Below are 15328 nucleotides of genomic sequence, written 5' to 3' on the forward strand. Positions count from 1 at the left end.
GTATCATCCTGGATTGTCAGATTTGAATGTGACAGATCTAGCCCTCAGCAGACTACAGACCTCCTGATTAATCCATGGCTTTTGATTTAGGTATTTACAGTATGTTCTTGTAAGAACAGACTCATCCACACAGGTTTTACGAAGGATGTGAAAACAGCAAGAGCCAAAATTTATGTAGATCTTTAATATCAACATCTTACTCTGAGAAGTTGCACTGGAAAAGAAACTCATTTAAAGCTCAGGTGCCTTGCATAATAACCATAATACTTTCATTATCCTAAGGTGGAATTTTCCTTATTACCAAGCTTTAAACTGATATGATGAATGATGTATTTTATAAGAACATATGCTGTTTGCATTTCATCCTTTGAGGTTGGCCTACTTATTTGTGGATTCCACTAGAAATGAGACCCAAACACCGCTTTGTCAGTTACAAAGGATTTACATACAGATGCTGTGGAGTCAAATGGCACAGTTGAGCCATTAGGCCTAACCTCTTGTATTTTTATGCAACATGTATTTAATAATGCATGATTATTCAGATTAAATAAGAATGCACCTGAGTGTCCACTAATACAGGATTAATGGTCTATTTTGGTCCAAGTTTCAACTGCTATGTTGATCTTTACGTGAGAGCCAGCATTGGAAGTCAGTTGTAACCAGGGGAGAAAATTGCTGACAGTTATTTTCAAATGTCCATGTTCATGTGAGAATATCTGGACGGTGTAAACATTTCCATCATACCTCTCCAGTGGTCTGGTAAACTTAGGCAGATTAGGCAAATTCTGGCCATTAAATCAGTTAGTTTTTCTGCATTCTTGAAAGCTTTGCTGAATTTTACGTACTCAGTATGTAACACATACTTCACTAAAGATTTCAAGGAATGGTTAAGCAACTTGTCTGTTTCTATTTTGGTATTTTGTACCGTGATTTGTTGTAGGGATCAACATTATTCTACTGATCTTACATTCACAGTGCATATGAATTACATTGCTCACATCACAAGAGTGCTTGCATTTAAAATGTATTTGATTAACCTTAAATTGAGATAGACTGGGACATTTAAAGATGCCAGAAAACACAACACTTTCTTTCTGTAATTATTTGCATTTTCCATGCCCCTTCATTATTAGTATCAATGGACCTGGTAATAAGAAATACCCACAGCAGTTTAGAAGAAGTGGAGGATTTAGTGACGGATTGCCGACTATATTAATTTTATGCACATAACTTGTCTGTAACTATCTTCCATTCATTACCTGGAGAATTCACTTAAATCTTATTGGGAGTTTATTATAGTTCCTGTCATAAATCTCGTTTTCTCTGCCCTTTAAAGAGACAGTTCTTTCTGTCTAAGTTGATTTTGTTAGTATGTTAACCATTGTTCACTATGAGATCGGATGCATCCTTGGGTTTGACAGTCGACTGTCATAGCCCACACAATCTAGAACTGCTGAACACTTATTTTTACAATTTTTTTTCAAAATCTTTCTGAGCCAATCAAAAACATCATAAATTTCTATAATATTTAAAAGACTTATAAACAACAAATTATATTTTAAAAACTTACTTCAGTTCTTAGAACTTCCAAACACCTGCACACTTTGAAAAGAATTAATTAATGAACAAACCAGATTTTAAAATAAAATTTAGCAGACTTAAAAGTACATTTTTAATGATTAATTCATCGGAGTGCTTGTTAGAAGAAACAAAATTTTATTTGAGGTCTAGAAGCAGTTCACCTGCTTTCATTTCATGGGCCTAGAAAATATTTGTGCCTTCTTGGAAAAGACAAAGAATCCCTAGGCAAGTGGAAAATGCAGGTGTTGGATTTTTGCTAGATGCCCTCTTCAATACTGATTTATTTTTCAGTTTGCTTCCTAGTAATGAGTTATTGAATACAAACTTGATTTTAGTATTTATATAGATGTGAAGAAATAGCACCAGATAATGATGGCAAATTCAATTTATTTTTTTCCTGCAAAATTCAATCTTTTATGTTGTTGGTACTGCTGATACTTATGGTGTGTCGTAGTGATACATCGGGTATAGGATCAAGAAATTGTGCAGCATTTGGCCCAACTCATCAACCCACCAGTGGGTACCCTTGCATCATAATCCCATTGCCTACCTTTGGTTCACAGCTCTCTGTATACCTACGTGATTCAGGTGCTTATCTGGGCAAATGCCATCAATTATCCAGGCTTTAACCACTCCCCTGGGCAGTGTATTCCGGATATTTACCACTGTGTAGGTGACAAAGATCCCCCTGGAACTCTCTATCCCCTCAGAAACTCTTCCTTCTTCCCTAAACCTGCATAGTTTATTTAGTCCTATCTATGTCTGATATGGGGAACAGTTTCCTGCACTCCATCTATACATTTCATTACTTTAAATATTTCAGTCAGTTGCATTTATCATCCTCCACTATAAGAAAAACAGACCCAGCTTCTCCAGTCTCTCCTAATAATCTGAGCCGCTCCATTCCAGGCACCATCCCAGTGAATCTTCTCTGCACCATTGCACATTACTAGATTTCTAATCTGGAGGCCTGGACATCGCCCATTGTGGCTTTTTTGGCACCACATGAGTGATAAGTGGGACAGACTCAGGGCAAACGGTCAAGTATAAAACCCAGATTTCCCGAGGCTCTGTGAACTATCAGTAACAACAGCAGAATTGGACACCACCACAACACATAACCTGGCACTTTCCTCAGTCTATAGTTAATATGAATCCAGGCCAACAACTCTAATCCAATGGGGAGTGTGGAAGGGCATGCTGGGAGCAGCTTCAGACATACCTAAAAATGTGGTGCCACCCTCTTATTCACTGGACTGTATGCATACTAAACAGCAAAGTTAGATATAAGCACAATTAAGCTATCCCACAACCAACAAATAAGTTAAAGCTGTGCAGTCCTTCTCAATCAGCAGTGGGACCATTATAGAGCTCATGAAAGGAGGAACCAAAATCATCTCTGTCTTCAACTATGGCATACTCAACATTTTTAACCAAAAGCATGGTGTGGATGATCCCTTTGAGCTTCGTCCTGAGATCCCTGTCATTAAAGAAGACAGTGTTTAGACAGTTTGATTCACGCCAATTGACAATAGGCAAAGGCAGCAAGCACTGGATATTGCAAAGGCTACGGGACCAGCCAACTTGCTGCCTGTGGAGCTGACTATCTGTACTCCAGAACCAGCTGCATATCTAGTCAAGTTATTCTCAGATAGTTAAAATAACAGGCTTAATTTGACAATGTGGAAAATTGCGGAGGTTTATACAGTCCATGGGAACCAGGAGAAATCTAAACCAGCTAATTATCATCCAGTTAGTCTATTCTCTACCATCAGCAAGGTGTTGGCAGTTGTCATAGAGCCGTAGTCACAAAACAGGAGAACAGTCCCAAAGCAAAATAACCATGCTAGTCACCAAGTATCTATCTATATACTCATCACATTCTCTGGTACACTACCTGTAGCCTTCTATGCCATGGTATTTAAGGTGTTCATCCAAATACTTGATAAATGCCCTGAAAGTTTCTTTCTCTACCAACCCCTCAGGCAGTGAGTGGCTGATGAAAAATTATTTTCTCAAATCCTCTCAAGGTCTCCTACCCCTTATCCTGAACCTATACCTCTACCAAGAGGAAAGCTACCCCATCCTCACCTTCATTATTTTGGTTATCTCTGTCAGGTCCTCCCTTAGCCATCACTACTTAAAGTAAAACAACTCAACCTCTCCAGCCTCTCCAACTTGGTCAGGATGGAGAACCAACCTAACTATAATTTAGAGGACAAAATTGCACACAGTACTTGACTATGACCTAATCAATATTTTATTTAGCTTATGCCATAACTTCCCTATTGTTATATTCCATGGCCCAACTAAGGAAAGCAAGTGTCCTAAATGCCATGGTAAACACAGTATCTTTCTGTACTACTGTCACCAGGCATCTTTGAACTTTTACACCAAGGTCTCCTTGCTTCATAATACTTACTGGCATCCTAATAATCATTGCAAAAACTCTGCCTTTATTAGTCCTCTTAAAAAACCATTACCTTATATCTTTTAAGATTAAATTTAATCACCAAATATTGTGCCCACCTTACTTACTAATTCAAAAAAAAATCCACTATCCCCACCATCAGTCATCAGCAATATCACAAATGTTTGTCTCATCTATTGTTACTAATAATAGCTCTCATGTTCACATCTAGATTGTTAATGTTACTGTTGTTGTTGAGTGTCATTGAGTCATTTCTATTATAGTTGAGTAAAAGTAACTACAGAGGCATGAGAGAGTAGCTGGCCAAAGTTAATTAGACGGCAAACACTGGAAGGATGACAGTACAGCAACTGTTGCTGGATTTTCTGGGAATAATACAGAAAGCACAGAATCAGTCCATCCTAAATAGAAGAAACATTCTAAAGCAGGGGTTCACAACCTTTTTTATGCCATGAACCCTTAGTATTAACCAAGGCGTCCATGGACCCAGTTTGGGAACTCCTGTACAAGACGATGAGGGAACCGTGGCTGACAAGGGAAGCCGATGACAGCATAAACGCTAAAGAGAAGGAATACAACATAGTAAAAAATATTGAGAAGTTAGAGGATTGGGAAGCTTTAAAAACCAACTAAAAAGCTGAAATATGGAGGTAAGATAGCCAATAATATAAAAAGGAATGCCAAACATTTTTCAGATACAGTATATAAAGAGTATGGGAGAGGTGAGAGTGGATATCAAACTGCTAGCAAATGTCACTGGAGATGTAGTAATGGGGGACAAATAAAGGTAGATGAACTTAAGAAATAACTTGTATCAGTATTCACTGTGGAAAACACTAGCAGTATGCTAGAAATTTGAGAGTGTTAGGAGCAGAAGTGAGTGTGCTTACAATTACTAAGGAGAAGGTGCTTAAGAAGCTAAAGGTCTGAAGGTTGATCAGTCACCTGGAACAGATGGACTACATCCCAGGGTTCTGAAAGAGGTATCTGAAGAGGTTGTGGAAGCATTAGTTGTGATCTTTCAAGAATACTAGATTCTGGAATAGTTCTGGAGGACTGGAAACTTGCAAATGTCACTCCGCTCTTTATGAAAGAAGGGAGGCAAAATAAAGGAAATTATAGGCCAGTTAGCCCAACTTCAGGGGCTGGCAAGATGGTAGAGTCGATTATTAAGAATGAAACATTGGGGCACTTGGAGACACACAATAAATTAGGACAAAGTCAGCATGGTTTACTTAAGGGGAAATCTCACCTGACAAATCTGATGGAATGCTTTGAGGAAATACCAGGCAGGAGAGACAAAGGAGAGTCAGCAGATGTTGTTTCTTTGGATTTTCAGAAGGCCTTTGCTAATACGCCATACGTGATCCTGCCTAACAAGATAAGAGCTCATGATATTACAAGAAAGATACTGGCATGGCAGAAGACTGGCTGACTGGCAGAAGGCAAGGAGTGGGAATAAAGGGGACCTCTTCTGATTGGCTGCTGGTGACTAGTGTTGTTCTGCAGGGGTTGGTGTTGCATCCACCGCTTTTCATATTATTTGTTAATGATCTGGATGTTGCCAGCAAAACCAGGGGTAGACTAGGCCACCAGTTTGCAGGGGTTGGCAAATAAATGGTTTTGTGGCTAAGTTTGAAATGATAGAAACATAGCTGCAGGGGCAAGTAGTGTTGAGGAAGAGCAGAGATGCAGAAGGACTTGGACAAATTAGGAGAATGGGCAAAATCATGACAGATGGAATATAGTGTAGGGAAGTGAATGTTCACACACGTAGATAGAAGGAATAAAGTTGTAGACTATTTTCTACACAGGGAGTAAATGTAGAGAGGTGCAAAGGATCTTGGGAGTCCTAGTGCAGGATTCCCTAAAAGTTAATTTGCTGGTTGACTCAGTAATAGAGAAGGGAAATGTAATGCTAGCATTCATTTTAAGAGGACTAGAATATAAAAGTGAGAATGTAATGTTGAGATTTTATAAGGCGTTGGTCAGACTACACAGATTATTATAAGCAGTTTTGGGCCTCATATATAAGAAATAATGTGCTGGCATTGGAGAGTGCCGGAGGAGGTTTACGACCACGTTCCTTTGAGTGAAAGGTTAACACATGAGGAGCACTTGCTGGCTCTGGGCTTGTTCGCACTGGAATTCAGAAGAATGAAGAAGGAACCTCATTGAAACTTACCAAGTATTAAAATGCCTAGATAGAATGGATAAGAAGAGGATGTTTCTAATGGTGAGAGAGTCCATGATCGGAGGGCACTGCCTCAGAATAGAAGGATTTCTCTTTAAAACAGAGATGAGGATTTTTTTTTTAACCAGAGGCTGGTGAATCTTGATAGAATTCATTGCCACGGATAGCTGTGGAGGTCAAATCAATGGGTATATTTAAAGTGGAGGTTAATGGGTTCTTGATTAGTAAAGACGTCAAAGAATGGAGTTGAGAGGGAAAATATGCGTAACTCTCACTTCAGTTAGTGGCTTAATATAGCGGGTGATAACCCCTGGGCTGGCCAAACTTAAGAAATCTCGTTTGGGTGAATGCTGCACAATGTGTCCCCTTATCAGTACCCTAAAATAACAAACGGCACACAATATGTGATTAAATGATTAAGCTTTATAATTCTTACTTTGACTATATGGTTAGTAAAGAAATGAAAATAAAAGAAAATAAAGGGCCCAATCTTTATCAGCTCACTGATAAGTCGATCATCCACCATCAGCCTCTTCAGATTGTTGCTGCCCTTCGGACCCTCGCTCCAAGTCCACCCCATCCGGTGGTCTACCAAATCTCTCCATTCATGCCTAATCTCTTTATCTCTCCCCGGCAAAAGACCACGAAATCTCTTTCAAGGTTCACAAGACAGAGCAACAATCTCCTGATTGGATAACATGCATACCACAGTCCTGTTATCTCCAGCAATAACCCAAACATTGCTGCGACAGAGAATCCGTAACCTCAGCAGTGAACATTACAGAGAAGCCATTACATTAGTAGTGAATCCTCACTGCGCATTACATATATCAGACATGATTGAATAACAGAGCAATCCTGATGGGTTGAATGGCCTAATTCTGTACCTATATCTCATTGTCTTATTGTCTTATTGCTTTATCATCAAGCCAGTCTTCAATCTAATTTGCAAAAGCACCCAGGATCCTATGAGTTTATCAAAAGATTAATTGAAGTCCATATAGCCTAGATCAATAAATATTGCCTTCATAAATACTCTTAGTTAACTTTTTGAAAAATTGAATCAAGCTAAAGCAGGAGCTTTCATCAGTGAAGCCATGGTATCTATCCCTGACAATCCAAATGAAGATTGATCTGATACATTAGAATTTTTCCAGTAATTTTCTTACTAGTGACATTATTGACAGATATCAAATGGTACACATATACAGATATCACTGTATATTTTTGCCTTGATGCTTTGGTTTGAAAGCAGAACTTAATTTTGGTCCAAAGAACTGACTCACAGAGGTGAGGTTATGACAGGAAAACAGTAATTGACCAAATACGGTATCAAGGCATTTCTCTAAGACAATGATCATCAAAGGAACAGACTCCTGTGCTTAGAATTATATGTTGCATAAAGTAAGGTAGTTATAATCTTTGGAAATTAATTATTGTACTAGCAGAACTTCACTGCTGATATCCCTGATTACTGTGTCACAGATGCAATCGCCTTCAGTTTCTTCGCTATAGTTTCTAAAGTATTTGCTGAAGATGTCAGTTCTATTCACAACTCCTCATATAATGAATCCATGCCTGCATGAGACCTGAACAACAGCCCAATGTGGGCTAGTTAGTAACAAGTAACATTTGTGGCACAAAGATCCTTGACCCTCCCATCTCCAACAAGAGTGGGGAAACAAAGACCTTACAGATGCTTGAATATGGGTGTTTGTATCCCCTACCTTCTACCATCTAGATCTTAGGGGACTGAGGGTACAAATTACCTGAAACTCAGTTGGATCAGCCAAATAAATACCATAGCTGTGAAGGCACATCAGAAGCTGGGTAACCCATGGTGATTAACTCAGGCCCTGTCATTTCAAAGGATTTCCACCAGCTACAAGACACAAATCAGGTGTTCAATGACATATATTCCACATGATTAGATTGGTGCAGCTTCAACAACACTGAGGAAGTCGATCGTATCCAGTCTGATTGGCATCCCATTAACCACCCTAATCATTCATTCTCTCCATCGCAGACTCAATGTTACTTTATCCTGAAGCATCTAAAAATTGCACTGCTACTACTTATCCAAATGATTACTAAACCAGTTACCTTTACCTACAAGAAAAATAATGGCTTTCGGCTCTTGGAAGCACCTCTCAAAACTGCAATTGATTAAGTATGGCTTCATGGAGTTCTTCTAAAAAATAAGCATCTTGAGGAAAAGCCTCTGGTGGTTTGAGTTATATTTTGCAAGAAAAGAAAATGTTTGCCTTTGTTGGAGATCAATTATTCTAGCCTCAGGACAACGGTATTGGAATTCCTTAGGGCTGTATCCTAGGTCCAACAATCTTAAGTTGCTTCATTTTGAGGTTAGAGGTGGGAATGCCTGCTGATGAGTCCATGATCCATGGAGCAAGACTAGATAACATTCCAGCAATGTGGTAGAGGTAATTGGTTTAGAAATTGCCTGGGTGACTAACTGCAGTACAATTTGTAGATGTTTCATTGTGTAGCAACTTCAAGCCTGTGGTGGAAGGAATGGATGATGGGATACTAATCAACCTGGAGCTATTGATTTCTTCAGTACTTTTGAAACTGTACCCATCCAGGCAAATAAAGGATACTTCACCAGAATCCCAACTTGCACCTTGTAAATCGTAGAAATTGTTTATAGCGTCAGAGCTGAATCATACTCCATGGTTTTCCCAGCTTCCATTCACCATCCTTCAAACATGAGGACATTTGGGATCCCATCATTGGTGAGACAGGAATTTGAGGCCTAGTTTTTGGGACCCTATCATTGTCAAGTCTGCCATTCAGGTCTGGAGTTCAAGACCTCATCCAGGGTCCTCATTAGCATCTGCAAGTCCTAGGTAAATACTGAAGGTCAAAGCTTAAAGGTCAATTGGAAGTCTGGATTGAACCCTGAAGGTTGATTGGAAGCCCAGATCGAAGCCGAAAATTTGTTAGGAGGTCTAGCTCAAAGACCAAAATTTGATCATATGTCTAGGAGTCAAGACCAGATAGCTGAAGCTTGGGTCTGTGAATCTCTGCAAGTCCACTGAGGAAGTCAGCGTCCAGTGTCTGCAAATCCATGAGTGCACTGGAGGCTGGGATTACAGAATGAGGTATGCGCATGGGTAGATGGATGTTTCACTGTTGTTGCTTGGGTATGTTCAGTTTTGTTGTGTTCTGTGTTGTTCTGACAAGGATTGTGGGCATCTGTGTTGGCAGCAGAATTGGTGGTGATGCTTGTTGGCTGCTCCCAGCATAACATTGGGTACTTATGCAAATATTGCACTGTACATTTCGATGTATATGTGATAAATCTGAATCTAAATCTGAAGCTGAATCTGAACGCACTGTTGCTGGGAGAAACTGCACTGAAGGACTGTGTAGTTCAAGAAGTCAGCATATATTCTAAAGAACAAATAGGGAAAGGCAATCAGTTCTGGCCTTGCCAACAACATCCAGAATCTGATAAAAAAAAACAAAACATTTGAAGCAAATGAGGGCAAAACTGTCATGGATTTGCAAAAGCTTGAATTTACTGAACCCATTCATTTTCTGAAAAACAGTGACTAAATTTGTGAGGAAATTACTTTAATTGTAGTTTATATGAACTTCCAGTATCCATTTGATGAAGCTGCACATCCGATTCTGTCTGCTAAATTCAACTCTCATGGACCTAGAGATAAATTACTGACCTAGTCGGGATATTGGTTTGATAGTTGAAGGCAGCAAGCAGAGATAACATACCAAAATTGGAAAAATGAATTGGCATCCCAAAGGAATCAATGCTGGAGCTTAAACTACATTTATTATTGACTTAGCTAATGTGATACAGAGTCATGTATCCAAGTTTCTGGATGTCACTAAGATTGGTGGATATTGTTGGTCTTGTAGACATTGATAGATTAAATAGGAAGGCAAGTCTATTGCAGATTGATTTCAATATATGTAAGTGAGTGTGACTAAAAGAGACCCACTTCTGTTTTGAAAAGTTAGGAACAGTGGAGACTCAAAGAGATTTAGGGTTCCATTAACACAGATCAATCAAATATATTGTTTTCATGATAGCTCATTGACTTGAAATGTCTCTCCACGAATGTTGCTTGAGCTTGTATGAATTCCCAACATTTTCTGTTTTTATTTCAATTTGATGTGATCTTTCACTTTTGACTTTAATACAGTGGGCAGGTACAAAACAAACTAAAACAGTTAATGGAAAATCACCCATTGTGTCCATAGATCTCAAATACAAATGAGGGAGGAAAGGAGTGAGGAAAGGACAGAACAAGGTTGAAGACTGTGAACCATTTTAGAAATATTGTTTTGCATATGAAAGAATGGCCTAGATCTGATTTGTTGAATACTGAAACATCTGAAAAAGCTAAGCTAAGCCAAACTTAAAAATTTTGAGGTTTCTGACAGCCTTGGGTCAACTAATCTATCACTTTGCTCCATCTCAGGACTCTGCATAGTTGACAGTAATGAAGCTTTGACTTACTAAGGTTTCTTGGTATTTACACTAAGCAGTTCTGTCAATACATGTACTCCATAATTGCAAAAATCGTGTGTGACTTATATTTTTCTTGTGAATGCTGCTTCTCTGATGCCATGTGTGTATGATGCTGCTGCAAGGAAAGTTTTTATTGTACCTGTGCATACATGTACTTGTGTGTATGATAATAAGCTTGAATTTGTCTTTACATTTTTGTCTTTGACTTTGTCTTTGAAATTGCAAGTAGGACAAACCAAACTGATACATGAATGGCCGGTCACTCGACATGTTTGAATCAAATGGCAGAATAAAAGTGGCAGCTCTGCCAATAGAAGGTAACGTTAGGTTTAATGATGCCCATAGTAAAACAAAACTCATCAAGCGAGAATTCTGGTTCTCTCTTGATGTGATGGGAGTAATAGTACAAGCCCTTGGTATAGGGAGCATCTACTTCTACACAAACTCTATTATTGTGAGGGAGTGAGGATGGGAGCATATCTAAACAGATTACACAAAACACTTAAACTTGAATCTGGCAAAGAAACTATTGATGTAAAGAAAATTCAACCTAAAGATGTGCGAGTAAGAATCACCTAGGTTCAGTTTGTGTGAGAGTGCATATGACTATTTGCTTGGACACTCCTTGAGCAAAAATACACTTTTAATATACCCCTGCTGCTTGTGTTCAGTATCAGCCACTGTTCTGCTCAGCTTTTGAAAGCTGTTAATCCTTTGGAAGTTTGGTGCATTTTGAATGACCATTTTGGGAAATAATTTGAGACCATCAGAATGAAATCTCAAATATTGACTTCCTTTATTTTTTTTTCAACCTGTAACAATGAAATTAGTTATAATTAGTTCACACAGAGAGTGGTGGGTGCATGGAATGAATTGCCAGTGAAGGTGGTGGAGGTGGAAACAATAGGGTCTGTTAAAAGACTCTTAGATAGGTACATGGAGCTTAGAAAAATAGAGGGCTATACAGTAAGGAAATTCTAGGCAGTTTCTAGAGTAGGTTACATGGTCGGCATAAAATTGTGGGCCGAAGGGCCTGTAATGTGCTGTAAATTTCTATGTTCTATGTTCACAATTGTGATTGATAAGCTACAGAACCAGGGCCTCTGTACCTCCTTCTGCAATTGGATCCTCAACTTCCTAACTGGAAGACCACAATCTGTGTGGATTAATGATAATATCTCCTCCTTGCTGACGATCAACACTGGTGCACCTCAGGGGTGTGTGCTTAGCCCACTGCTCTATTCTCTCTATTCCCATGACTGTGTGGCTAGGCATAACTCAAATGTCATCTAAAAATTTGTTGATGATACAACCATTGTTGGTAGAATCTCAGGTGGTGATGAAAGGGTGTACAGGAACATGATATGCCAACTAATGGAGTGGTGCCGCAGCAACAACCTGGCACTCAATGTCAGTAAGACGAAAGAGCTGATTGTGGACTTCAGGAAGGGTAAGGTGAAGGAGCACATACCATCTTCATAGAGGGGTCAGAAGTGGAGAGAGTGAGCAATTCTTAAGATCTCTGAGGATCTAACCTGGTCCCAACATATCAATGCAACTATAAAGAAGGCAAGACAGCGACTGTACTTCATTAGGAGTTTGAAGAGATTTGGCATGTCAACAAGTACACACAAAAATTTCTATAGTTATACTGTGGAGAGCATTCTGATAGGCTGCATCACTGTCTGGTATGGGGGTGGGTGGTGGGGACTACTGCACAGGACTGAAAGAAGCTGCAGAGGGTTGGAAATGTAGTTGGCTCCATCTTGGGTACTAGCCTACAAAGTACCCAGAATATCTTCAAGCAGTGGTGTCTCAGTGGTGCACCATCAATAACTCACTCTGAGACGTAAAGGCGAGATATCGGCTTTTATTGACTGGAAGAAGGAACAAGCAGTGAGTGACCACCATACTACATCCTGGAGACTGAGAGGCCGGGCTCAGGCTCTGATTGCCTTTATACAGGGGTCTGTGAGAGGAGCCACAGGAGCAGTCAGCAGGGGGCGTGTCCAGACAGGCACACGTAGTTCACCACATTCACCCCCTCTTTGTTTTAAAAGAGTCCCCATGGGGCGAAGTTTCTCACAAGTACATTTACAGGTTAAGTCTATCAGGTGGTCGAATCTGTCGCTGTGATCTACATAGCACCGGCTGTGATTGCACAGATGCCAGCGGTGGCGGTGATTGCACAGGAGACGGAGGTTGTGCTTGTTCCAGCCCATTAGGCGCCAGTGGTCCCTCACGCATGTGCGAGGCGCCTGGTATATATGCGTACGAAACGCCCAGTATATGAGTGTCGTGAGGAGTCTGTGTAGGGCTCGGTGTGCGCGGTGTCACCTCGGGTACAGGGTTCATAGTTACTGGAGAGTGTTCAGGGTAGTGGTCTGCTGCACCTGCGGGCGCCAGGTCGCGGACGGAGACCGTGTCCTCCCGCCCATCAGGTAAGACCACGTAGGCATACTGGGGGTTCGCATGTAGAAGGTGAACCCTCTCGACCATCGGGGAGTATTTATTACTCCTCACATGTTTCCGGAGCAGCACTGGCCCCGGGGACATCAGCCAAACTGGCAGAGTGGTCCCAGTGACAGACTTCCTGGGAAAAGAGAATAGGCGCTCGTGAGGGGTGGCATTGGTGGACGTACACAACAGAGAGCAGATAGAGTGGAGTGCCTCAGGGAGGACCTCCTGCCATCGAGAGACCGGCAACCCTTTTGACTTAAGGGCTAAAAGTGTGGCCTTCCACACTGTGGCATTCTCCCTCTCCACCTGTCCATTACCCCGGGGATTATAGCTCGTGGTCCTACTAGTAGCAATGCCCCTAGCCAGCAGGTACTGGCGCAGCTCATCACTCATAAAGGAGGACCCTCTATCACTGTGGATATAGCAGGGATATCCGAACAGAGTGAAGAGCTGGCGCAGGGCTTTTATGACGGATGTGGCAGTGGTGTTGGGGCAGGGAATGGCAAAGGGGAACCGTGAGTACTCGTCGATAACATTGAGAAAATAGACATTGCGGTCGGTGGAGGGAAGGGGGCCCTTAAAGTTAACACTCAGTCGCTCAAAAGGGCGGGTGGCCTTGACAAGTTGCGCTGTGTCAGGACGGTAGAAGTGCGGTTTGCACTCAGCACAGACTTGGCAGTCCCTGGTCATCGTCCTGATGTCCCCCAGGGAGTACGGCAGGTTCCGGGCTTTCACAAAATGGTAAAATCGGGTGACCCTTGGATGGCAAAGTTGTGCATGAAGGGCGTATAGCTGATCAAGCTGTGTGCTAGCACATGTACCCCGGGATAGGGCATCAGGGGGCTCATTGAGTCTGCCAGGCCAGTACAGAATATCATAGTTGTAGGTGGAGAATTCTATTCTCCACTGCAAAATCTTATCATTTTTGATTTTGCTCCGCTGTTGGTTGCTGAACATGAACGCAACCGAGCGCTGGTCGGTCAGCAAGGTGAACCTTTTGCCAGCGAGATAGTGCCTCCAGTGCCTAACAGCCTCCACTATGGCCTGGGATTCTTTCTCCACCGTGGAGTGCCGAATTTCAGAGCCTTGAAGGGTACGAGAAAAGAATGCTACTGGCCTGCCTTCCTGATTGAGGGTAGCAGCCAGAGCAAAATCAGAGGTGTCACACTCCACTTGGAAGGGAATGGTCTTGTCCACCGCATGCATCGTAGCTTTGGCAATGTCCCCTTTAATGCGGCTGAAGGCTACGCAGGCCTCGGCAGAGAGGGGAAAAGTGGTAGACTTGACCAGGGGGCGGGCCTTGTCTGCGTAATGGGGGACCCATTGGGCGTAATAGGAAAAAAAAACCCAGGCACTGTCTGAGGGCTTTGAGAGTGGTGGGAAGAGGGAGTTCTTACAGGGGGCGCATACAGTCTGGATCAGGGCCAATGACCCCGTTTTCCACGACATACCCAAGGATAGCGAGGCAGGTGGTTCCAAACAAACACTTACCCCAGTTATAAGTAAGGTTCAGAGCTGCGGGCACTTAGAGAAATCGTTGGAGGTTGGCGTTGTGATCCGACCAGTCACGACCACAGATGGTGATGTTATCCAGATAGAGAAATGTGGCCGTCAGTTGGTACTAGTCCACTATCCGGTCCATTTCCCTCTGGAAGACAGAGACACCATTCGTGACACCGAAGGGGACGCGCAGGAAGTGATAGGACCTGCCGCCCACCTTGAAGGCGGTGTAGGGGCGGTCCTCTGGGCGGATGGGGAGCTGGTGATAAGCAGATTTCAGATCTATTGTCGAGTACACCTTGTACTGAGCGATCTGGTTGACCATATCCACGATGCAGGGTAGGGGGTATGCGTCAAGCTGCGTGAACCTATTGATGGTTTGACTATAGTCCACCACCATCCTATTTTTCTGCCCAGTCTGAACAACAACTACCTGGGCCCTCCAAGGACTTGTGCTTGGCTCAATGATCCCCTCCCTGAGCAGCCGTTGTACCTCTGACTGAATGAAGGCCCTGTCCCCCGCGCTGTACCTCCTGCTTTTAGTTGCCACAGGTTTACAGTCGGGGGTCAGATTGGCGAACAGTGGTGGGGGAGGGACCTTGAGGGTGGAGAGACTGCAAGTGGTGTCGGTAGCGCAGCTGTCGGC

This window comes from Hypanus sabinus, chromosome 6, assembly GCF_030144855.1.
Source record: "Hypanus sabinus isolate sHypSab1 chromosome 6, sHypSab1.hap1, whole genome shotgun sequence".
NCBI lineage: Eukaryota > Metazoa > Chordata > Chondrichthyes > Myliobatiformes > Dasyatidae > Hypanus > Hypanus sabinus.